Source organism: Balearica regulorum, chromosome 2, assembly GCF_011004875.1.
Source record: "Balearica regulorum gibbericeps isolate bBalReg1 chromosome 2, bBalReg1.pri, whole genome shotgun sequence".
NCBI lineage: Eukaryota > Metazoa > Chordata > Aves > Gruiformes > Gruidae > Balearica > Balearica regulorum.
Genome location: NC_046185.1, coordinates 98,734,042 through 98,758,234, shown reverse-complemented (window position 1 = coordinate 98,758,234; position 24,193 = coordinate 98,734,042). Strand labels below are relative to the sequence as shown.

The 24,193-nt window shown below is 41.9% G+C and overlaps 1 long non-coding RNA gene across 1 annotated transcript in view; it reads right to left on the bottom strand.

Annotated features, from left to right (window-relative positions):
* The window catches only part of LOC142600457 (uncharacterized), a 136,504-nt gene that overhangs the window by 18,692 nt on the left and 93,619 nt on the right, over positions 1-24,193 (bottom strand). The window contains exon 3 of the long non-coding RNA XR_012833948.1: positions 6,406-6,514. This is a non-coding gene — a long non-coding RNA (uncharacterized LOC142600457). The remainder of the gene's footprint in view (positions 1-6,405; positions 6,515-24,193) is intronic.

Genomic DNA, 24,193 nt, shown 5'->3' with positions numbered 1-24,193 from the left:
ATGTGGAAGAGGATCAGGTCAGGGAATACTTAAGCAACTGGGACATATAAACTAGTCCACGGGCCATGATAAGGATACACATACGAGTGCTGAGAGAGCTGGCAGATGCTATTGCAAGGTCACTTTCAATAATAATCTTTGATCAATCACAGTGAGTGAGAGAAGTGTCCAAAGACTGGAAGAAAGCAAATGTCACTCTTGTCTTCAAGGAGGAGGACCCAGGGAACTACCTGAGCCTGGGAAGGTGAAGCAGCAGCTAATCCTGGAAACCATTTCCAGGCACATTAAGGACAAGAAAATCATCAGGAGTAGTCAGCATGGCTTCACCAAGGGGGATATGTAGAAGGCTGAACTTTAAATTTCTTCCAGATAATAAAATACGTAAAAAAACCCAACAACCTAAAATTCTGTTGTAAGAAATGGTCTCTATGCTTAGTTCACAGAGCATTTTTCTCAAACGCTCATTAGATCCTAAGTAGTTTAGCACAATACTAGTAGCTTTGATTTCAAGGGCGAAGGAAACTGTTAAGAAATGTCAAAGATTACCTTCCATTAAGCTTGCCAGCTTGTAAACGTGAAAGAAAACACATGGCATTTAACTATGCCCTGATACTTTGCTTGCTGATCAGTCCAAGCAAAAAGCAGGTATGACAAGTGTTCTCATTTAAGTTGTAGTCATTACCTCATGCTTCATCCCTTCTGTTGATAGCAACCTTGTCATGCAGCCAAACAAACAACAACCAGCATAAACAAAAATCGATCATTCTCGTTCCTATAGTACAGAAATGTACATAATAAAACCCATCAATTCCCACAGAGATACACTTTAAAACAGTTAAGTTGCAGCTACGAAAAGAGACATAAAACAAAAATAGGCTAACAGCATCTAAAACTATTCTGTTGAGATGTCTGCAGCTGTAAATGGGTTAGTTTGGCTTTTTGAGTTATAGTTTGCAGACACATCTATACAAGATTATAGTTATGAGTTACTGTTGTGTATGTTTAATGGATTTTCCTGTTCTCTGGTACTGCAAGTTCCTAGTCTGGAGTTTTGCTTCTTGCCAGATCTAATCAGGTAATACTATGTTTTAGAATATTTTCTGGTTAGCTACTAAATTTTGGATTCTCAGACCAAGGAATGAAGGAGTGAGTGCTACACATTTGATTTGATTATGTGAAAACTGTCTCTATTTTCATCTGTTTGTGCTATAGATATATTTGCCTTGTGAAAGTCAAGAGGCTTACGCTTTTCCTGCATCTCAGATAAATATTTTAATATCCCTATTTAGATGCAATTTGAAGCATAGCTGACTCTGTTGTCTTAACTTTACATATTATTGCTGCCCTTACACAGCTTCTATCACCCTATAGGTAATCCAGGGCCCTATCTTACAACCCTCTCTCATGCAAATAACCGTTATCAAATACTAATAAATGTGAATTCTTTTTCACCTAGTGATTACCTTAATTGATAATGACATTACGAAAAAATCTGAAACAACGTCTTTGAATAGTGTCTGCTTTTATTATTTTTTTTTCATTCTCTGCCACCCTTATTGAATATATTGCTACTGCCTAATAGGATATATAAGCAGATTGGTGGAAAGCACCTTTCATTTTCATCAAATTGGACTTTCAATGACACTAGGAATTTGAATTAGCCAGGTATCTTTGCTATGGCTCTGCTCAGTCACCCCTAAGACATAGCTCTTGAAACGCCATCACTAACCTGAACTAAGATTTGGGACAGTACAATGATGAACTCAACATCAGACATAGAAATCTCTAGGATAAGTTCCCTGTACAGAGTTCATAAGATTAGGCTTAATTTAAGAAAGATAATTTATATTGCACCATAAATTTAAATAAATATGTCATCAGAACAGCAGTCCACTTACATCACCTCTGTATAAGGATGGCACTACCAGAGAAAGCTGAGAAAGTCTGATTTGGAGTTTATGAGAGGTATAAAATCTGCAAGGTCAATAAACAGAACTTCTGTGTGGCGCAAGGGACTGCTGGAAAAATTAGCATGAAGGTAAAGGATGGAATTTCCAACGAGAGTCAAGCAGCTTTTAGCATAAACTGCAGATGAGCAGCACAGTTACAGTTTGATGTGGTTTTACTGGCAGCAACCAAAGACAGGCAAATACTAGCGCTGTGAAAATTTTATCCATCTTAGTAACTCGTTTTCTCTTTGTACTGCTTGTTTCTTAAAAGCACGTATTAAAGTACCGCAAAACGCAACACATGACACCAATCAGCTTCAAACATCTGTTGTGTAGCACATGGAAAAGCACGCTACAGAATTTCTAAGGAAAGCTGCCTTGTAAATACGCAAGAAAGCTTCACTGATTCTCTTCTGTAGGGAAATAAATTCAACTAAAAATCACAACTTTTAAAAATTAGGCAAAGTGTGTATGGAAAGCAGGAAACAGCAGAAGCTCCCCGCCGTCCCGTGCCTTCTTAATACAGGAGTATTTACATTCAACAGCTAACAGCTGCCTTTTCCACTGCCCCATCAATCACCCTACACGGCCTGACGAAGGTATTTCAGCGACTGCTTCGCCAGCACGGAGCCCAGGAGCGCTTCCCAGCTCTTGGGTTCAGCTCTCCTGGCTAGCAGCGGCTGTCGGCGCGTTATGACGGAGCGTGGTGGTACATCACCTCCTCCCACCCGGCCTCGCTCCCTGATTCCCGTGGGAAGGAAATTCAGGCGTGAGGTCAGAAGGGCCAGGGCAAGGGGTACCTGGAGCCCAGCTGAGCTGCGGCCATTGCGGCTGGCATCGACCTGCCAGCTCTACTACGCGTTTCACCAGTCAGAGAGTCGAGTTACAGCATGATTCGGATGTGTGGGGCAAAGCAAACCCAGGGTATGTCGTAAGCTGGTTAAGACTTGAAAGGTGATCAGCCCTGTCACTGATACAAATTGAAACCGTGATGTAAGCGGAGGAGGGGATGACAGCATTATTAATAAATGACAGGGTAGCATCTGCAGAGTAGACAAACCCTGCTAATCAAAGTCGCGCTCTCTCCGCTGACCTTATCACTCGAGGTAAGCCAGCCAGAGGGTATAATCCCTTCTGACATTGCTCACAGCTTCCCTGTCCCGATTTCCAGGGCAGGCCCTAAATACAAACAACACAGATGCCTATTCTGGGCAGCCAGTATTTTTCAAAGGCGCTCGATAGGAACATCTGTAAATCCCTTGATCACCTCAGTATTTTGGAGGTCAGCCAGGCTGCGGGCAGCACAGCTGCATGGCAAGAGCAACCTCGCCGCTTCCTTAAGCCAGCACCATCGCACCTAATCGACTGGCCGTGCAGCTCCCTGCTCGTGATCCACTGAATCCCAAGCGATTTCTCTGATGTCAGAACTAAACTTTTATACCCATATCATATGTAATGCAACAATTTATTTCGTGATAAGCATTTGATATTTATATAACCGGAGATGAGAGAGAGAAAAAAATCTGTCAGAAATAGCTTTACAGATGAGTCTTCTCATTGTCTAACAAGCTTTTCATTGTTTTTAATTTTCATTTCTCTCCATGGTTCAGGGCACTTTGAAAAAAAAAAAAAATCTATTCAGCAGTTTCCCACTCATAATTCAAGAAAGAGAGTCATGTATTATAATAGAGATAATTAGCTTTGACTGAAAATAATAAGCTTGGCACCAAATATCCCCCACTACTGCACAGAATAACCATTTATCGTCTTATATACTCTCCATCAAGCCTAATTACTGCAACAGTAATTACTAACCTGTTGAAAGAACAAAAGAAAATGCAACTAGCTCTGCACTGAAATAAGGACAACATTCCTGCTTCTAATAAGAAGCTCTTGGTTGCTCCCTCTTAGAGCACGTTTACTTGCCATTCAGACCCTGTCTCAACACATATGCTTGTAACCCTCGAAAAGCAAATACATCCAAAAATAGCCTGCTTACAATGGTTAGGTCCCATCCGTTTGGGCCAAACGTCTGTTCAGTTGGACTGAAGGAATGCCACTGATTTTTTGATTTCTGGGAAGTTGAGAGAGCAGCGCCAGTCCCAGGCTGTGTGCTGCGACACTGCAGACATCCATATGCCGGACAGCTTTGCTTGCCTACTCTTCTGACCCGCCAAACCTCTCCCTGGCTGTTATTCTGACTCTTCTCAACAGATACGCTGCCAATCACACCAAAGTGTGACAGTAAAAAAATGAAACAAATGCAGCCCTCTATGTTCAAAGAATAACACGTACTTAAAGGGTTTGAGTATAATCTTTATCTGCAGAAACATATTGTGTTCATTAAAGCATTTCTCCCTAGTTCCACCCCTTCCCAGTGTTGCTCCTGCTTAAATTCACTCTTAGAGCTTCACCTCTGCCAGCTGAGTAAGCCCTGGAAAAAAAGCAGTGAGTGGCAGCACCAAAAGGGGTGCAATACCTTGCTCAAGGTATTCCCCAGGCCATAAAAGAACCTGTATTTGGGAGAGCTTGTACAGCTACCCAAGAAAGAAGAGGGAAGTCTCATTGGTTTCCTTACATCCTGTTCTGTCCAGGTCCCTCAACGGGACCTACCCCTCTCTCTTTGCCAATAGGAGCTGAAGGGACCTGGTGCCTCCCAGACTCCATCGTTACTTTACCAAATCCGGACTGCCAAAGTTGTTATGCTCATTGAATCCAGGAACTGGAACAATGCCACGCAGCATATGCAAGCATTCACAGCTAATCAACCCAGCTGAAATTTCAGATACTGAATATTCTCTGGGAAACTGTTCGCAATCAATCCACAGCATGTAAACAACACAACCCTCCCACCTCCAAAAACCCCAAGAAGCTATAAAATAATTTGTTGCATAAATACAACCAAAAAATACAACCTAGAAAACCTCAGAACCACTAATCTGAAGCACTCAACAAGGATGAGTTAAACCCTCCCTCAAATAACGAAGACTGGTTTAAAGCAGAAGTTTGGGGCTTTTTTTGAGTTTCGAGTTTTCGAGTTTCGAGGACGTGCACTGCTAGAAAGCATTCAAGTCACTAGGAGGGGGCTTCCCAAAATGATGACAATACCAACAAATGCAGAAGCCATGACACTCCTGATTATCCCATGCACAGAGAGAGGGGGATGATGTCTTTTCAAAATAAAGGGGAAATTTCACAGCCTAATAGCTATGTCATTGGTGGCTTTGAAGGTAGAGTAGGATAAAATCACCAATGTTTTCTACAGCCTCTGCTTAGCTACAATACATCAGTATTAATAATAAAATGAATAAAAGTACATTTTTCGTCCCCCAAAACCCATTACCTAAATGTAACTTGATTTTGTGTTTTAACATCTCATTAGTGAATTTAAGAGATGCTTATAGCAGATTGGAGCCTAGCAGCTACTTTGGTCGCAAATGAAAATTTAAAACTTCAGTAATATTTTCTTGATGAAACAACTGAGAGGCATATCTGATCCCTACCTAACAATGAAAATGCCTGAAAAAAGTTTTAGTATGGCATTCAGCATTTAGAATAACACAAAATCAGGCCAGGGCATCAGAAGCTAATGGAATAACTTAATTCTCCATTTTGCCCAGCATTAAAATGTTCATTTAGAGGGTCATTCTGCATACCACCATAAATTTCTCCTGCTAACTGAAAAAAACCCAAACCAACCCAAAACAATCTAAAAATCGCTTCAACGGGATTTAAAAAAAAAAAAAAATCAGTTTTTCCACCTTCCCAATTCATTTTTTGTTTAACCACTGAACTGCATTTCTACCAGCTCTGTTCCAACCAGCACTTCTCTGCCATGTACACAATCTAGTCACTAACTAGACTACAAAAAAAAAGGAATCAATTGTAAGTTGTAGGCATTGCTCCATCCAGAGAATGGCTTTATGGGTTTTCAAAGGCAACAGGCCTTTAGGATGTCTAGGATTTATATAGTTTGCCTTGGTACTCTTCCGGAAGTCTGCTTTCACACACTCCGAACTAGTTTGCTTTATCCTGCATGAGTCACAGTGAAAAAGCCCACTCAGGAAAAATAGCCAAAGAAAACACTAGCAAACTAGTTAGTTGAAAGTAGGACAAGCCTATGCCAAAACTAGAAACTCAAACACATCTGAACTCTGGGAATATAGATCTTAACTTCAAATGTATCCTCCATGTCTACAATAGGTCCCAAAAGGCTAATTTGTGTAATTATTTCTACTTGTAATCATGTTGTTTGGTCACTAGTGCCTTTTGGCTGTTTTGATGCTTTCAGGAAAGGAAATGGTTTCTGGAGACTAGGAAAAATGGAGCATAACTCATTCCGCTAGGAAATGTTGCTTTCCTTACTAATAAATACTTCTTGAAGGGCTTTGGAGAGTCTCACCACCCTGATTCCCAAACACACTCCAAAGAAGTCACAAAAATTATTCTGTCCTACCTCTGCACCTGTCTAGATCTGGCTTTTTGCTGAACAAAGCTCCGAGACTCAAGATGATAAACTTACAAAAAATCTTCAGTTTTGCATGCATCCAAATTTTTGGTCAAATCTAAAAAAGAGAAATACACAATACAGGTTTTGTTTTCAACACAAGCACCCTTAGCATCTGATAACCTTTTGCCTGAATTTTGTATTCAAGACTCATATCAATATCTCTGTTAAAAATCTCACAGTGACTCTTTTCAGAATAGGTGGATTATATCTGATGCAAACACAGTTTTTACAACAGTCCCATTTTACAGGATGAGCCACACACAGAGATTATGTTATATATTTATTTTATTCAGAAAGGGCTGTTATATACTTCCAGTCTGAGCAGCCTTTTGACTTCAGCGCAAATTCTTCTTTCCCCTTTAAAAGATTTCATTAAGGATATAAGATCAGCTGCAAAGAGAAACACGTTACAAAGAACTTCTCCAAGATATAACTGCCTACACAGCTGATTCAACAGGACATACAGAACTGGATATCGAGAATAACACACACATGCTTCTAGATGGAAATGAAAGTTCTCACATTCTCAGTTAATACAGATTTTTTTTTTTTCAGAATATTTTTATATCTAGGCTCATTATTCAGTTTGGAATGTCTTCAGAATTTCACCCTCTTCTGGCTTTACAACATACCCCACATGAATAGTGTAATGACTGGACACGTCTCTAGGATTTTGTGTGCATTCTTTTAAAAAACTTTAAATGTGGTCAGAGGTATTGTAAAACTCTCTTTGTGAACAAAGCCATCAGCTGATCTGGAACTTCTTAGTCTTTAAAAAAAAAAAGTAACCAAGTGAATGAACATTTGCCTTGGCAAGATTCTCTGCTACGTACAATAGTGCTCTACAGTCTTTCTCTATCAGGTAGATCCTCACTGTGTATCATTTGGCTTTGGCAATTCTTGGCTGCTGCTGGCCACCTGATCTATATTCATTCACTCTTCTTCTCCTGAAGAAAAGGTCAAACATTAATGTCCTTATTTGGGTATTCAGGCTGGTGCATCTTTCTTGACTTAATGCTGCAGCCTGACTGATGCCTTTTGCTTTAAGTGCTGGCATCTTAAGGCAAAAACTGAACCTGCACAAGAGCCGATCAGTACACGTAAAGAAACAATGCCATCCCATCAATTTCTCCAAAGAGCAACACACAGTTTTCTTCCATTCTATTTTGCTGTTTTAACCACAGAGAATCACAATTTTTGTTGGAAGGACCAAAGGAGAAACAACTGCTGCTGGAAATACTCAGCCCACATGTTTGCTGGATTATTAAAGCCCTACCTCTGCTGTAATCCACGCAGGACTCCCAGGCTCCCTCTTCCTCCTAGTACTGCAACCATCTCATGCTATGTCCTTTTTCAGTCTCTTTGCCCAGATAAGTCTATTCAGCCAAATTCTTGAAGTCACTGCCTGCTCATTGGCACTAAAGGTCTTTCTCACACGGAACACCCCAGAGATTAACATCAAGAGTATATAGATATAATGAGGTCTTTATGTTTCCCTGCTCTAAACAATACCGCAGCGGTCTGACAGAGGTACAAGGGCTTCCATTGTCCTCTGTGAAGACATTTACTGCTATCCCTTCCCTCCTCCAAATGAGAAATAATGTGTTGCTTGAAGTTTGACTAGCTATGCCCTAAAGCAAACACATCTTCCTCAATTAATGCACCTATAGCAGCCAAAAAAGCCTGGCTCCTTTTACTGGCACTCCTTGGCTTCCAAGTGTCCTGAATTAATCATCTTTTTTATTTCACATCTGAGTAGTTATGGATCTGCAGCTCCTTCACCTTTAGCTGTCAGTTCAGAGATAAGCTCAGCTCTGAAAACAATGACCAAAACTCCTGTGTCCATCAGGTCCACTAAAACACTTTAAAAACTCACGTATCTGGGTCCTTTTCTCAGTCACCAATTAACTTTTGCATTACAAGTCTGTCTCATCTGAACCAGATAATAAAAAAAACCCAAACCCAAAATCACTGGCAATAGTATAACATCTACCTACAAGCCTGTATGTTTCCACAGTTCACTGTACACAGTATCTTTGTTAAAGCCTGGGCTGCTGTGGCACAGGAAGGGAATTAACACCTCTTCTCCCATGACAGAGTGGTTGCTTCAGGCTAATACTGACCAACACCAAACACAGTCAAGTAGTGTAGCTTGTAATGAGTAAATAACTGCAGTGTTGTCAGTCCTATAACTTTCCTATACAGGATCATCCAGAAAAACTATTTATACCTCCTACAAATACCATTTTGAAAGTATGTATCTCAGTTATGGCAGAATATCCCAGTCATACAGCAAAAAAGCATGAGAAAGCTCCATAGACTTTTTCACAGCTATATAAAGGGCAGCTGAATTTAGAGTCTTAATAGATATTAAAACCTGACTGCATGAAGGATGCGTAAAGCAGAGAGAAGGATTCTGGGACCCAGAGGTGGGTGAGCTACAGCTGGTTTGCTACACATGGCGTGTGTGTCTTTACATAGGGATCCCTAGAGCTGAAGTTACCGGAGCTATTATTGTCCGTGCAGTATTCTTGAAAAATCAGATCTGTTTTAACAGGAATAATTTAGTCTACATCTCTCTGTCAGTGGGCCTTCAGCTCCAGCGTGCCTAAAACTTCTCTGAAAATAGAAATTCTGAGTCCAAGTCATGTGAATATGTTGGAAAACATGAGATCACCAAAGACGTGCAATGATCTAAGATACAACACACAGCTTCTGGTCAGAACGATGCCCACCCTGCCCTGGCTATATCGGCCTTTGTTTTTGTGACTTAGGTGAAAGGGGAAAACAATGAGTGCTTCGACCTCCTTTCCCTGCACCTTTCTCCATTTGCATGTTTCTTCCAGCCAGAGGGAACACTGCTGTGCCCAGCAGATATAAGACCGCGCACCTGGAGAGGCAGCAACCCAAAGCATAACCCACCTTCTGCTGGCTGTGAGTGCGCTTGTGGTGTGCTAATCCAAAGCCCACCCAGAAGTCTCTCGATGGAACCATGTTAACCCCAAAGCCTACCCGTCCCTTGCCGAGCCAAGCACAAATACCGCTTCCAAACAGGGCTTGTTCTGCCGTGGAGTTGAAATAAACAGCATTAGAAAACAGGTCCATCTGGAACCGAGAGCACTGAAACACTGTTTTTGTACTTTTCTTGATCCCCAGAGTATCTGGGACTTCTGATGCATCAAGAAAGAAACTGGATATTTTAAGCAGCCTTTTAACCCACTGGCTAGATAGGGCAGGCAAGGAAAGGGGTCGAAATGGAAGCTGCCTAACAACAAAATCTGTGAACTCTGACCTTCTGTCTGAAGATGAAAGCTGAGTTAGATGATTTTTCTATAGATGTCATTAAGGCAGCTTTTAAGGCTACCCTGTTTGAACTCTCGGTTGCACTTCAGTACTGTAAACAACCGCCGGAGGGAGAGTTAAGTGAGTGGAAGTCCAAAAAAGTAAGAAGCGTTTTCAGCAGTGGAGAATATTGACCATAGCGAGGAGCCATTTATGCCCCAAAGGGCCATCAGCTGTCACTATTTCCCTGGCTCCGGAGCCATATTTGGGTGCCTAATAGGAGTTAATTAACATATTCATTAATGGATGGGTGGAGCTGTGTCAGTCTCAACAGATAGGGAGCACTGACATCAAAATAGACTAATCAACATAATTTGAACCTGTCTAAACTCAGAATTGATAGCAAACACAGAAACTGCGGCATCCTATCAGAGAACTGGCATAAAATTTATTTAATTCAGTGTGCTCCCAACAAGTAGCCAGCAGTAAGTATGTAATATTACCTGAAGTGGTCAGTTAATGAACAATTAGTGCATAGAAACAGCAGCTAATCAATGAAAGGCTTATTCCATTTTGAACTCACAGTCCTCTGAAACAGTCTGAATCTTATCTAAAGCAGTTCTGGATGATCTTTTTATCCTCAGAAGCATCTGTAGATAGCTTGTGGCAATGCCTTCCACAGGCTTAATACGTATTATATAAGACTGCGTCACTTGAATCAACTTCAAGTTTCCTGCATTCAATCTTTTCTTCGTGTGATTACAAAAAAAAGAATAGCTCCATTCAATTCACGCTTTTATACCATTTGTTAACTGATCATCAAAAAGCTGAAATTTAGTTGTAGACACAGCCTAAATTCAGAGAGATCCCAAGTATTCTGGTCATCAACAGATCCACTTCTTCCCTTCTACTGAGCTCCCACTTGCCTGATAATGCCCCAAGGAAACAGCAGGTCCTACTAGAAACATTTTGCTGCAGTAGGTACTGCATAATTTCGTCTTGTAAGTCCACTGTCAGGATGAGCACTTAAAAAATAAATAAATAAAAGGGTTCGGTTCCAAACCAGCAATTAAAGCAAAAAAGCTGATAGTATCAGATATTGTGAGGGAACAAAGGAAAAGGAAGAAGGAAAAGGAAGAAGGAAAAGGAAAAGGAAGAAGGAAAAGGAAAAGGAAGAAGGAAGAGGAAAAGGAAGAAGGAAGAGGAAAAGGAAGAAGGAAAAGGAAAAGGAAGAAGGAAAAGGAAAAGGAAAAGGAAGAAGGAAAAGGAAAAGGAAAAGGAAAAGGAAAAGGAAAAGGAAAAGGAAAAGGAAAAGGAAGAAGGAAGAAGGAAGAAGGAAGAAGGAAGAAGGAAGAAGGAAGAAGGAAGAAGGAAGAAGGAAAAGGAAAAGGAGAGAGAAAGTGGGCCCAAAGTGAGATCCTAGCAAATGGGAATGAAATCGCACTTGCTGGCATGCGCTTCAGTAAACAGGTTGCATACTACACTCTGCTTCCCCACCACACTCCAATTCAAACGCTGCTCACATACGGAGTGTGAATGTTCTTGTTCAAATCCCATAAGGTTTTTATTTCCTTTGCTTATTGACAAAACAGTAAAAACACTATGTTGAACAATTTTGCTACAAGAAAACAGCAGTTTGTCAGAACGATCGAATAAGGCATCCCTCAATGGAAAAAACCACAACGCTATCAGGCAGGGGAATGTATCAGAGATAGTTCATTATATGGATACTGAGAGATTGCATTATTTTCTCTTAAAAGGTAGCATTTATACAAGTTATACAGTATTACAGGCATATGAAAATTACTTGAAAAGGGAGTAGAGAACGATGTTGAGAGGTTAAGTGGGGTGTTCCCCTTTATCTCCTCAGACAATACAAAGCAAGCTGATACTCAAGGAAACTGAAAGGCAGTGAATTTACCAACAACAAAAGGATTTTTTTTTTATTCAGTGCATGATAAATAAGCTATGAAACCTGCAGTCTTAAGACATTATTAAAGCCAAGAGCTTATCGAGATTCAAAATGAGATTTTTGTATATGCACACAATAGGAAAACTGGCAGTAGCTCAGAGAGGTAGGTTCTTTTGAAAATTTCCGACAAGACCTAGAGGCTAAAGTTCCACCTCCAAAACTGATTTAAGCACACAGTGATTACACCCGCATGAATAAACTCCGCTTCCGTAATTGACTTCATCATTCAAGACTGTGCTGGTGCTAAGAGCCACTTAACTGGAATTTACCCTACTCTTTTCCTGCCTCTCTGGGTGGCAAATCCAGCTAGCATTCATCTGTCCCTTCTGGTTTTCTATGAAGACATAATTTGTGGCACCTACATCTGTTGTAACCTCAGGAGGTGTGACTGAGGTGGTTATTCACCAGTAAATTCTTCTCCAAGATACAAGTCCTAGACTCCTACAGAGGCCAGAAAGAACTGTGGTTGGAGGCAGAACTTGACCTCCCAGATGCATTGGCAATGGGCTCTGCATGCAAGAAGGGCTTTAAAGGCTATTCTGAATTCTTGCCTTCATTTCTAAACTGCTTTCACAGAGAAGGGCAAAATATTACCATGCACAAAATTACCATAAAGTGAGATGGGACCTGAATCAGGCAGAGAATTCAGCAAATAAATTCACCAATGAAAGCACCTTGCATTATTCCAAAGTATTTGGAAATGTATGTTGAGCTCACTAGTTATGGGTATGAGCAATGGGTATCCTATTTCAGTAAACTCTTCACAAAACTGTTTCTCATAATTACCATATTTATAAACTACCCAAGCAATAAGGATAATTCATTTCTCTGGCTACGGACAACAGATTCCATGTTAGGGAGCATCCCTTTGCCACTAGCCTACCAGCTGTTCCCACTGTGTTGGCGTGCCCTCAGACTCTCCTCTATACTTTGCACAAACAAGCATTCACTAGCAGAGGAACCGAGGTGCTTCCCCTTGCAGGGAAGAGCCCTAACCATCAGGTTGCTTGGTTTTCTTAAGTCTCTCACCAGTTCAATTCTCTGCCTCTGCTCTGTATAGCAGAATCTGGAGCTCTCCTGAAGCCTCTTGTTTTAGCTACTTATAAACATTTAACTGCTTATTGGAGCAGAGGACAGACTGAGAATGACAGCTTAGCCAGTGGCTCAGGTGCCAGGGGATGCGTGCTTAAGTTTCTCTTCTTGCTCCACCAAAGGCTATTTATGCAAATTTGGAAAAGATAACAAATCATAGAATCACAGATTGGTAGGGGTTGGAAGGGTCCTCTGGAGATCATCCACTCCAACCCCCCTGCTATAGCAAGATCATCTAGAGCAGGTTGCACAGGATGGCATCCAGGTGGGTTTAGAATATCTCCAGAGAAAGAGACTCCACAACCTCTCTGGGCAGCCTGCTCCAGTGCTCAGTCACCCTCAAAGTGAAGACGTTTTTCCTCCTGTTCAGATGGAACTTCCTGTGTTCCAGTTTGTGCCCGTTGTCCCTTGTCCTGTCACTCGGCACCACTGAGAAGAGTCTGGCCCCATCCTCTTGACATCTGCCCTTTAGATAGTTATAAGCGTTGATCAGATCCCCTCTCAGTCTTCTCTTCTCCAGACTAAACAGACCCATCTCTCTCAGCCTTTCCTCCTATGAGAGATGCTCCAGTCCCTCATCATCCTTGTAGCCCTCCGTTGGACTCTCTCCAGTAGTTCCTCATCTTTCTTGAACTGGGGAGCCCAGAACTGGACACAATATTCCAGATGTGGCCTCACCAGGGCAGAGTAGAGGGGGACGATATCCTCCCTTGACCTGCTGGCCACACTCCTCTTAATGTACCCCAGGATACCAAGTGTACCCCTTCACCCAGCAATGCCTAATAGCTTGATAACACTGGTAAAAAATAGGAATTCAAAGCCTCTTACAGAATGGAAGAAAATCTGAAATTCAGTCTCTGCGATGAAATCCTGATTTGGACAAAGCTTTGAGGTGGGTGTGCTTAGGACTTCTCCTGCAGCAAGCTCCCCAGCAAAACCAAAAAGCATTTCAACTGAAAAAAGGCAGATTTTTTTGGATTATAAACTACAGAAAGTTTCTAAACAGAGAAAACTCAAAGCAACTTATGTACCTCTCCACAACCAGCCCACTGTGCACACACAGGCAGGTCCTTGGTTACGCTTAATGCCGGGACTTGCACTTTTCCAGGCTTAGGATTTCACAACAGGAGCTCAGTGTGAGGTATCCCCAGACAATGCTTTCAAGTTCACTACTTGCCTGTATCTGTATCTTGTACTCAAGTCCATCTGCCGTTACTGCAGGAATGGACATGTGTTCCCCTGCAATTGGTCATAATTTTTTTTTTTTCCTGTTACAGACAGAGCCTCTCATCCCGACATAGGAAGTGGTCCCTTGCTGTAACTGCTGGTTCACTCCAAAACGCCAACCAGGTCAGGAGAGAAGTGTTTAAGGATAGTAACAAGCAAGCCTCTTCCCCCCTCATCTTTTTCTTGAATAACTGTACCATCATTTTCACCTAAGCAGAGGAAATGACCTTTATTCCTCCATACTCATTACAGTATGTTCCTGGCCATACAGAAAGTATGTCATTAGTTCTTCTGTCACAGAGTTTACAGAAACAGAAAGAAAACTCCCTTTCACAAAAAGAGAGAAGCAGCAGTAAGATGACAAGAGATGCTGCTGTCAGAGCATCAGTTTGGGGTCATCTTCTTGCCACTAAAAAGAGAATTGTCAGATAATTTACATGAAGAATTAGTCCACATGGTTAATGTATTATCAGCTTTCATCTGAGCATCATGCACATGCTTTTCTACGTAGACAACCCCAATGCAAAGACAATTCTCTGATCACCTCTTGAACAACTAAAAAGGAGTTTATTCATCCAACTAAGAAGCCACTAGCCCTGCTAAAGTTAAAGCTGAGACGTATCTTTTGGCTGAGGCTGAGCCTTTTCTCTATCAAAGCGACTACAGAAAACAGATTTACACTACTTATTTGTATCCCAGTGCTGCTAATGGTTTTGATCAATTAATGTTCATTCATTGTTTTGAGGATGTAAATATTCTTCTGAAAGTCTGTATCCATCTCTGTTGGCAGACTATTTTCAGCACTGAGAACACTTCAAAATAGTTATATGAAATTCAACAAAGCTGGAGAAAAGTAATGTGATTATCTACTGAGTATACATATAAGGAGAACAAATGGTTTAGACATAGGTACTTATGAGACAGATCCTGTTTGCTGCACAGAATTATCACAACATTTTGGCAAAATATGGAGATTTGCCAGAAAGGGTAGCAGCAATGCTGCATTATTTGGCATTTTTATAATGTGCCCCCACTAAACGTGCTTGCCTCAACTGAATAACCTCTAATCTGCATTTATATTCTTGTATCTTTATCTATTATGCATTACATGCACATGAAGCCAAGTCTCTGATCATACAGAGATGCTATTTAGAGTACACAAAACTTCCCTGGAGGGTTTCCATTTAGAGAAAGAAGCAGATTATCATAACTCTCATGCAATGGTAAAGAGAATACAAAAGGCTCAGCTATTTCCACTGCAGAGTATCAATGTCATTCACGTGTCCCTATTTTAATATATTCAAGTACAGCAGCAGTCCTCCACGAAGAACTGGGAATGGGTTTCCAAGAATATCAGGTAGGAAATAGCTTTTGTTCTCTCTCCTGCTGTTGTCCAATTTAAACAGCAAAGAACTTCAGACCAAAACTTACAATAGTCTGTTATTCAACTCACCTGCAGTACTACAATTAGTGACTTCAGACGGTTACAAGCTGCCTTTCATTTTCAGCATGCTTGGTCTGCACTGATGGATAAAAAAGGGCAAAGTAATTAAACGATATGGTAATAATCGTACAGAGCAAAACAAAGGGGAGGAACTCAACTAAAGGAAAAAAATGTGAAAAAACAGTTTTTCCACGCGAACTCATGCTGCTTACCAACTTCCCTCAGGACAGAACAGCAAATCGTAACAAAACCCAGGTAACAGAGACGTCATGCTGAAGTGGTTGTGACTGGGTTTTGCCAAGGGATGGGAAGCGGAAGGAAAGTGCATGTGGGGGGAGGGTTTCTAAATTTTGCTGGATCTTATCCTTTGACACTTAATGCTGGGTCATTTATGGAAACGCACTCGCATGTCGGGTTCTCCCTATGGGCCGGATGGGAATGACTCCAAGGGGAGGTTGTTCCAGTAAGAAGAACACTTAGACCAAGTACCTCTGTATGTAGCCAGCTAGAAGTCCAACTCTGAGACTGCAGGGTTGAAATTCATTCCTCTGGGACTCCATTAGCATCCCTGGAGTGACATCAAAGATGAAGCTTTTTTTTTCTTTTAATAAGAAATAACTAGTTTGCTGTAATATACTTAAAAAATAGATTGCGTTAGCCTTCTCTTTTGTATTTTCATTGGGTGGTGCTTCCTTTTCTTCGAGGAGGTTGCATCCAGTTAGACACAATATGTCAAGTCAAACCACTGCTATCACTGATTGTGTAAGATGCCGTGCAAAGAAGCATTCTTTGTTGATCTCTACTGGTCAGTCTCTTACCAAAATGGGTTACCATACACACCTCATTCAAGAGCTGACATTAAAGCAAGCTTGTTAGTCCAGCTGCCAGGGATAAAATCTCTGCCTCACAATAATTTCCAAGCCTGTGAGCATCTTTGCTAGCAGTTCCACTGGAGGTCAAAGGTTGATGACACCAAACTAGGACTGTTCAGATAGCACAAGGCTGGCCCAATATAAATTTGCAGATATGAAGAATTAAAGTAAACAAAAGATCACACTGAACTGTCTCCTGACCTCTCCAGCTGATTCCTTCCCAGTTAAAGCAAAGCACTTACATCTACAGAAAGAGTCAGGAAAACCAAAATGATCAGTTAAAGGTCCTGTGCCCATATATTTCATGAAAGAGCAAACAACTGACCAAGGGAAGGAGCAACTGGAAGTCTTACTTCTTCCAGCCCTGTTGAAATGTTTTGTGCTTTACTGAGCTAATGGGTATAAGCAAGGAAGAGGGGAGAGGTCTGTGCAAAAGGAGTTTTTTCACTTCTGCTGCATCACCAGCCTCGTCCCAATGAGGTACAAATCCTCTAAGTCGTGAGAGTATGTTTTGTCATCTCGGCTTGTGTGGACAGTGCAGCCACAATAATTGGTCTAAGAATGTACTTGTGCCAAGGGATGGGACTAAGTATGTTCTGATGTAGGAACAGAGGAGGAAAGGAAAAAAAAAAAAAAGCAACACTTTGAGAAGTGATGTGGCAGTGCTCAGTGCCACAATCACATATGCTATGATTGGCCATCAGTGACCCAGACAATTGGATTAGTTGTAACGTGAAGTGACACTGGCTCCTAGTGCTTTGCAAACAAAAAGGCTCATCACTCTCTCCAGCATGCTGGCCATTGTTCGCCTTCTGCAATGGTGGAAATGGGGAGCTTCCACAACTATTTCTCTCCCCAAAGGCCCAGAATTTAATCAACTTCTGGCTGGCAGGTTCTCCTCACAATATCATCCGTGTCAAAGTCCATTTGCCTTTGCTTCTTTCCAGTTACCCTACCCTCCACCAAGATGAGATGACACCTCAGGACACCCACTAGGACTGCACTCCTGTGGTATGCTGGAAAGGCAGTCTTTGTTGGTCACTCATTTTGTGGCTTCTCTATGGCCTGGAAGGAAAGGCAGGGCAGGATGCTCTGACCTAGGAAGAGGATCCCCTCCATTGGGTCCTTGTTACCTCTATCACTGAAGTGACTGAGGGGGACATCTGGCTCTTGGATCATCATCCCTGACTGCAGAGAGTCACAGATGATGAGAAGCTTGCTGTTTGCCATCCTGCCAAAGGAGTCATGCAGCTGCAGTAAACACTGGCATGCCTTTCAAGATGACACAGCAGAGCTCAGGTTCTGTCTCTTTCCTTAATGTACGCAGCTTTTGATATTTTTAAAAATTTGAACTAGCACCATACAGTGGCTGGCATAAAGCCAGCCTCTTCTAGCTTTGCTGGTATCTGCTTATATTTCCACTAGGAGTTTCTCCCAGGAGTAGAGCCACAGAGCAGGACACAGTCATCACAAATACATGAAGACCTTGGTCCCCATTAAGCCTTGGCTGCACCCCTCCGTGCTGATACCTTGCACACTAAGCATATCTTTCTAGAGCATCACCTCGGTGGTGTGGCTTGGAGATGTCGGGCCTGATGAGATACTTCTGGAGGCATTTTTTAATGGCTGGGGAAGTAAGACCTTGGGGTGAGGTGGAGAGTGTGCTGATACAACAGCACCAGAAAACTCTACAGCACTTTGGAAGGGCTTCTTTCCCTCTCCAGAGACTATCTAGGCTATCACAGGTGCCTGTAAGAGGAGGTGGCCAAAATCAGAGGCTGCAAATAACCCCGGTGTCCCCATGCCAAAGAGCATGTGGCAGGACAGTTTGTCATAAAACTTAAAACTCCTCCGTTTTCTTCTTCCCATTTTTCTTCATTCTGCTTCATTTTCCTTCCCTTAGCACCTCTGTGAAATGGAAGTTTTCCCAACATTTCAGACGTAGAAGTCACAAAAGATTGCTCATGAATCATACAATTCCCCTTAATCCCTGGAAATTACAGCAGAGCTGGGAAGAGAATCCTGACATTTGGACTCCAGGTCCCATGCCTTAAACATATAAAAAAAAAATTCTCTCCTTATTTAAAAGAGCAGAGGCAGAACAAATGTTAGAGATCCAGTTCTCTACTGCACAGCTGTACATAAGGGGGCTAACATGTCACCAGTCCAGGATAGTCAGTATAAAATGGTGGAAAAGGAAACACCTGGTACCTAATGAGATGTTACAAGCTTGTATTTGCGATGAAAGTACACAAATTCAAGAGCAAAATAGACTCATGCAGCCTGAAGCCAGGAAAATCCAAAGAGCGATGGATTGATCTTTAGGCCTTCAACATCAATAGGACTATTCATGCGCTTAAGCATTACATGTGTATTTTAGCACCTGGCTGAGTTAGAGCCTCAGATAGCAAATCAGGAGATTGCTGCTTGTTCTCAGCCTGCAGAAAAGACAACCCATTCTGAGAACCGCACTGATTACCCCAGTTTATAATCTCCTTAATAGCAAAAGTTCCGCAAAGATACATTTTGTTCCCTAGAGCTCCCCAGAAATCAGCTAAACATATGGACTCTTGCTTACACCTACTACAGAAGGCTGAGTATTGAGGATTTATATATTTTAGTCTATGTGGTGTAAATATGTATAAATTTATATTGTGTTAATTTATGGCATACACTACAGAAGGTTTTGCGTGAGCTACATTGCATTCCTTCCCACGTTTCTGCTGAAATATTCATCTTCGGGTCTTTTTCTCCATGTTTTCCTTAGTCTCGCCACAGATGTTTGGGCAGCTTGCGTTAGAAGGGAATGTGCCTTAGAAGTACACTTAGGAATTTAGGTGATGAGAATACCAAACTCAACTGTGTGGCTACAGCCTGACAGGACTAACAGGCTTGATGAACGCTCACCAGTGTCTTGGACCTGCCTTCTGACACACAGGCAAGCATTGCAACGTAGCTTGTAAATTAGCACCACCAAGACAGACACTCAGTGCACAGGGAACTTCTGCATCCAGGATTGCCGAACAAGTGCCTGACAAACATTGCGTTCACACACAAAACACGGATACATAAAGCTGCCGTGCCAAAAGAAGGACTGATTCTCGCAAGAACAGGCACCTGTGTATCAACAAACTGCACTCAGCATTACCACAAGCAGTCCCTTCCATCTGCCTGTAGGCAGCTCGCAAGAATGAAAATGTATTAACGTGTCCCAATCGCTTTGAAATCGATAGGACTCTTGCTGTTGGCTCAACAAGAGCAAGGTCAAGCCGTTGGGCCAAAACATCGCCCTTATCTCCCCCTGAGCCCTTATCACAATTCTATCAACACAGTCTTTGTGTACAAGGACTGGCAGTAACCCAGAAGTCCCAGTGCCAAATTGTGGCAGTATTAAAAGCCTGCTACCTGCCATAATGTCCTGCAAGAGATACGAAGACATACAGAAAACTTAACTAAAGCATGATCTAATCAACAGAAGGGAGGCCCAAGACAATGTTTATTTGCTTCCATTCAAGCTGTGCATCAACACGCTGCATTTCACTGACTTACTGGAATATGAAAATGCACAACTACATAAATAGTACCAGAGGGAGTTACCTAAATAAATAAATAAATCGTATATAGCTAAATAAATCTTTCAGCTATTACAGAGTCCCAAATGCAACAGACAGTACTAACTGACAGAGAGGAATGAGTAAGAGGATGCATCTGCAAATATTTTCTCACACACAACTGTGAATTACTTTGAATTTTTGACCCTTTTTCCCAGTCATTGTCCAAAAGCATTTCTATGTTCTGTGTTTACGGCAACATACTGGGAGATTTGGGTTCAAAGTCCAGTGCTGCTTCAGATTCTCTGCCTAATTCTGGGAAAGTCACTCTCTCCTTTGAGACCCTCTGCGAAAGACACACTTATGGACATTCTTATCCACTCCCCTTTGCTTTACTTTTCTACCTAGGATCAGGGACAGATTTTAAAAGGTATTCTGATAGCTAAAGTTGCAACCAGTGCTCTTGACAATGCCATCGGTCACTTCACTTTGCCCTTGAGCATGACAACAAATATCTCCTATCCCCAAGTGCCTGCAGATCCTCGCCAGATCTGGCCCTACGCTCTGGGGTGGTGAGTGCCCTAATGCAGGAGTGGCGGTATTTCACAGGGCAATGTCAGAAGAATAAAATACACAGTGGTAAAGAGCCACAGATTTCAGTAGAGTTTAATTTAGTTTTTCTGGATAGCTGTTCCACAAGTACTACTACAGCTACACCACACAATAGCAGATGCATCCAAAATGCTGAAAAAGCACTTTTGCATAGAGAAGGTGAGTAATTCTAATTTAGCAGGCAAAATTTACAGTAATTCAACGAGAGTGTAGATTACATTACCCTGCTGCATTACTGTACAAAGGTTTAAACAGGCCATACATTTTGCTGGTTTTATTTTATAAACAGGCCAACTAAAACCTCACACATAAAATGATCCACAACCAAAAATACAACTCTTGACTACTGTCACTCTTCTACCTCACCCCTGTTTGCCCAACTCTTTCCCAACCTATTTCCCTGGCCCTTCTTGTCTCACCTGCTGAAAGTATCCCGCAGTCAAGTCTGAAGTTGCTCAGCCCAGGGAACGTCACCAGGACCAAGCATGGAAATCAGTGCCCCCAGGTCCCACCACGTGCCTCTGCCTGGCTGACACTAACCCTCTCCAGCACAAAAGAGCTACACAGCACTGGGAAGATGCTGTTTGGCCCTCTTCCCAGCACAACAGAGCCGGATTCTTAGGTAGGGTCCTAAAACAGTCCTCATAGATGAAAGAAAAAGTAATACTGTTCGGGGTTCCCCAAATCAGTGTGGCTGATTTTCCGATTCTCCTACTTTCCTCCCCCTTTCTTCGTTCTTCAAGGATTTAAATGACTGAAGGATTAAAAACAACAGAAGTCAGTAATCATCCTATCACGCCTTAAAGACAACAGAGCACAGTCAATGAGTGTTGATGGTTTGAATACCTCAGTAGGCTGAAATATATTCAGAAAGCATTTCAGTGAAGTTAGGTAAATGGGGAGAATGGTAAAAAAAACAACAAAAAAATCCCAAAAAGCAGTCTGATCTTGGATAATTAACAGCAGAAACAGGGCTAAATTGAAATAAATTATTCAGTGCAAGTACTTCAGACAGCTCTTGAGAATAACACATGGATCCGTGGCACTCTTTAGGGGACTTTGTGCCTATAAACTAATTAATAGATCTGACTTCTCCATATGTAGTTTTTCCATCTGTAACAGATAAAGTATGGATAGGTTTCTTCATGTAACAGGAAAAATTAAAACTAAAGTTATTTTTGTAAGTTGTAGAATATTCTCTAACTTATTCAGAATGCGAATGTGTGAAATACCATGACAGAATGGAAATTGATTTTGTAAAATGTGAGAGTGAACGACCGCGCTCTGAAACATGTGGTGCAAAGTCAGAGACACGGCACTCTGTTTCCTTCCCCTCCAACCACCACCGCCCAGGCATGTCGCAACCCAAACGGCAGAGCACAGCCAAAAGGGCAGCTAATAACCCACTCCTCGCTACGGTGAGCAAGCAAGAAGGCCACGTCAAGTGCGTTTTCATTCTGAAGCTGAAAGACTGCAAGTTCCTGCCACCCCGCTACGCCATACAGCAAGGCTTCGCTCAAGCCTTTGCAAGCACTAGTCATAAACGGCTTTGGAGATATACCCGCCATTTTATTGCCTGATCTCCGATGTTGGGGAAGTGCTCGGACCCTTTGCTTTAATCAACACAGGAGTTTCCAGTCACTTCTTGAAGCAGTCACCATGCTGTGTGTGTAGGAAAACTCTGTACAGCTTACTAGGCCAAGCAGAGCTGGCACGCACAAGCTCATCCAGCCTTTCCAACTGGTTGGAAATCTGTCTCCAGCCATTTCATCCAGCCCAGGATTCGAACGCTGCTAGGACACATCTGAGAAATAGCTCACTTCTATTTTTACAGATAATACCTCACATTTTACAGGATTAACTTTGACATTTGGATTTCAGAGGTAGCTTCCAAAGTCTTAGCCAAACTAATGTACCTCTGTCAGGGTCACCCATATACATTAATCGAATCCCATCTGTGAGGACTGACAGTCTCTCCCATGCTTCCCTCCCTGCGCCTGGAGATCTGTCAGTGTGGGAAGTTGCCATTCACACAGATGTTAGCGTACTTATTTATTTGTAAAGGTTAGTTACTTTTAAAGGTTACTTAACATGAAGCATATTAGCAGAACATGACATAGTCTTACATTTCAAGGTCCAAAAAGCAAGAAGTGTTGTACAGCCAAGTCACCATCAACCTCCAAACTATTCAGAGACTCAGAAATGTGTGGGCAGGTGTGTGGGGGGTTTTCAGTTTTGTTTTTTGTTTTGTTTTTTTTACCTGATATCTTTTCTCCCAAAATGGTTCATGACTCCCATCAACAAATTGTCCAACAGCGGTGCCATGCCCAGTCAGATTCTGTGCCAAGAATTAATGTCTCTTGGTCATCTCCCCTCTTTTTTTTCCCCACATCCATCTCCAGCCCACACCTCATCACGCAGCAGCCCAAACAGCTGGCTACCTCCACTGGAAACTGCCTCTTATCTAGCCTAATTCTTTCACTTCATCTTCTGTTACTGAATACAGACAACAAGTCCTGACATCTATCCTTTAATTAGCACAAATAATGGCAAACTTCGGGAGACAACCTGGAGCGTCATCCAATCTGAAGTTAGGCCTGAACCCAAACTAAATACTCCTCCACATTTTTGGAGGCTGTACTTAGATGCAGGAGTTTGGTTTCACTTCCCCTGTGAACTGATTTTGCACACAAGACTGTTAAGATATTTTCTTCTTTTTATCTTAGCATTTTTTCCTCAGACTTCACTCATTACAGAGCACCCTTCCCAGAACTGCCTTGTTGTCTCATTTGGTCTACTCAGAAATACAACACTGAAGTGTGAGTACTTAAAAAACCAAACATACACCTCTAGATTATTCTTTTATTTGTGTTGGGGTTTGGTGGTTGTTGGTTTTTAGTGTTTTGGGTTTTGTTTTTCTTTTTCTGCAAACCTACATGACTTTTTAACACAGTTGGAATTCATCTGCTCCTGCCCTTTCTTTGTAGTTACATGCATCTTCCTTTTGTCATTCTCAACATACTTTTCACTTTAGCAAGCTAAGAAAATAGTCTTATATGCAGGAGATCCAAACTTGTGCTAGAAAAAAGCTATGAGAGCATTTCAGAAGGAAAAGAGGACAAGGTAGCAGAAGAACCTATTGCCTTCTACCATCAGTCCCCAACCATCCAACCGGATGGAGAATTGGCATAGTCTTTCACAGGGCCCTCCTTTTTCACACTGTTTTAAAAAAAAAACCAAACCAAACCAAAACAAAAAAAACCCACAAAAAAACCCCAAACAACAAACATTCATTTGGCAACTAAGAAATCCTTCCACTGTTTCATTTACCCTTCTGCTTAAGGAAGCAAAAGTTTCCCTAGCAGTCTCTCTAATCTGTATTTAGCATGCCAGTTAAAAGAATAAAATACAACACTAGAATGAAGCGCCAGTGTGTGCGACTGCTCCTCCAGGTGCCAGTACTCCTGTGGCCAAGGTGAGGGCCAACGGAGGCGAGCAGCAATCCCATTTTCTTGGCAGTCACAGAATCATAAAATGGTTTGGGTTGGAAGGGACCTTGAAGATCATCTAGTTCCAACCCCCCTGCCACGGGCAGGGACACCCTCCACTAGACCAGTCCTTCTGTGTAGGCTGCTCTTATCATGGAGTCGCTGTGCAGCCAGGCAAACGCTGTTCAAGAAAA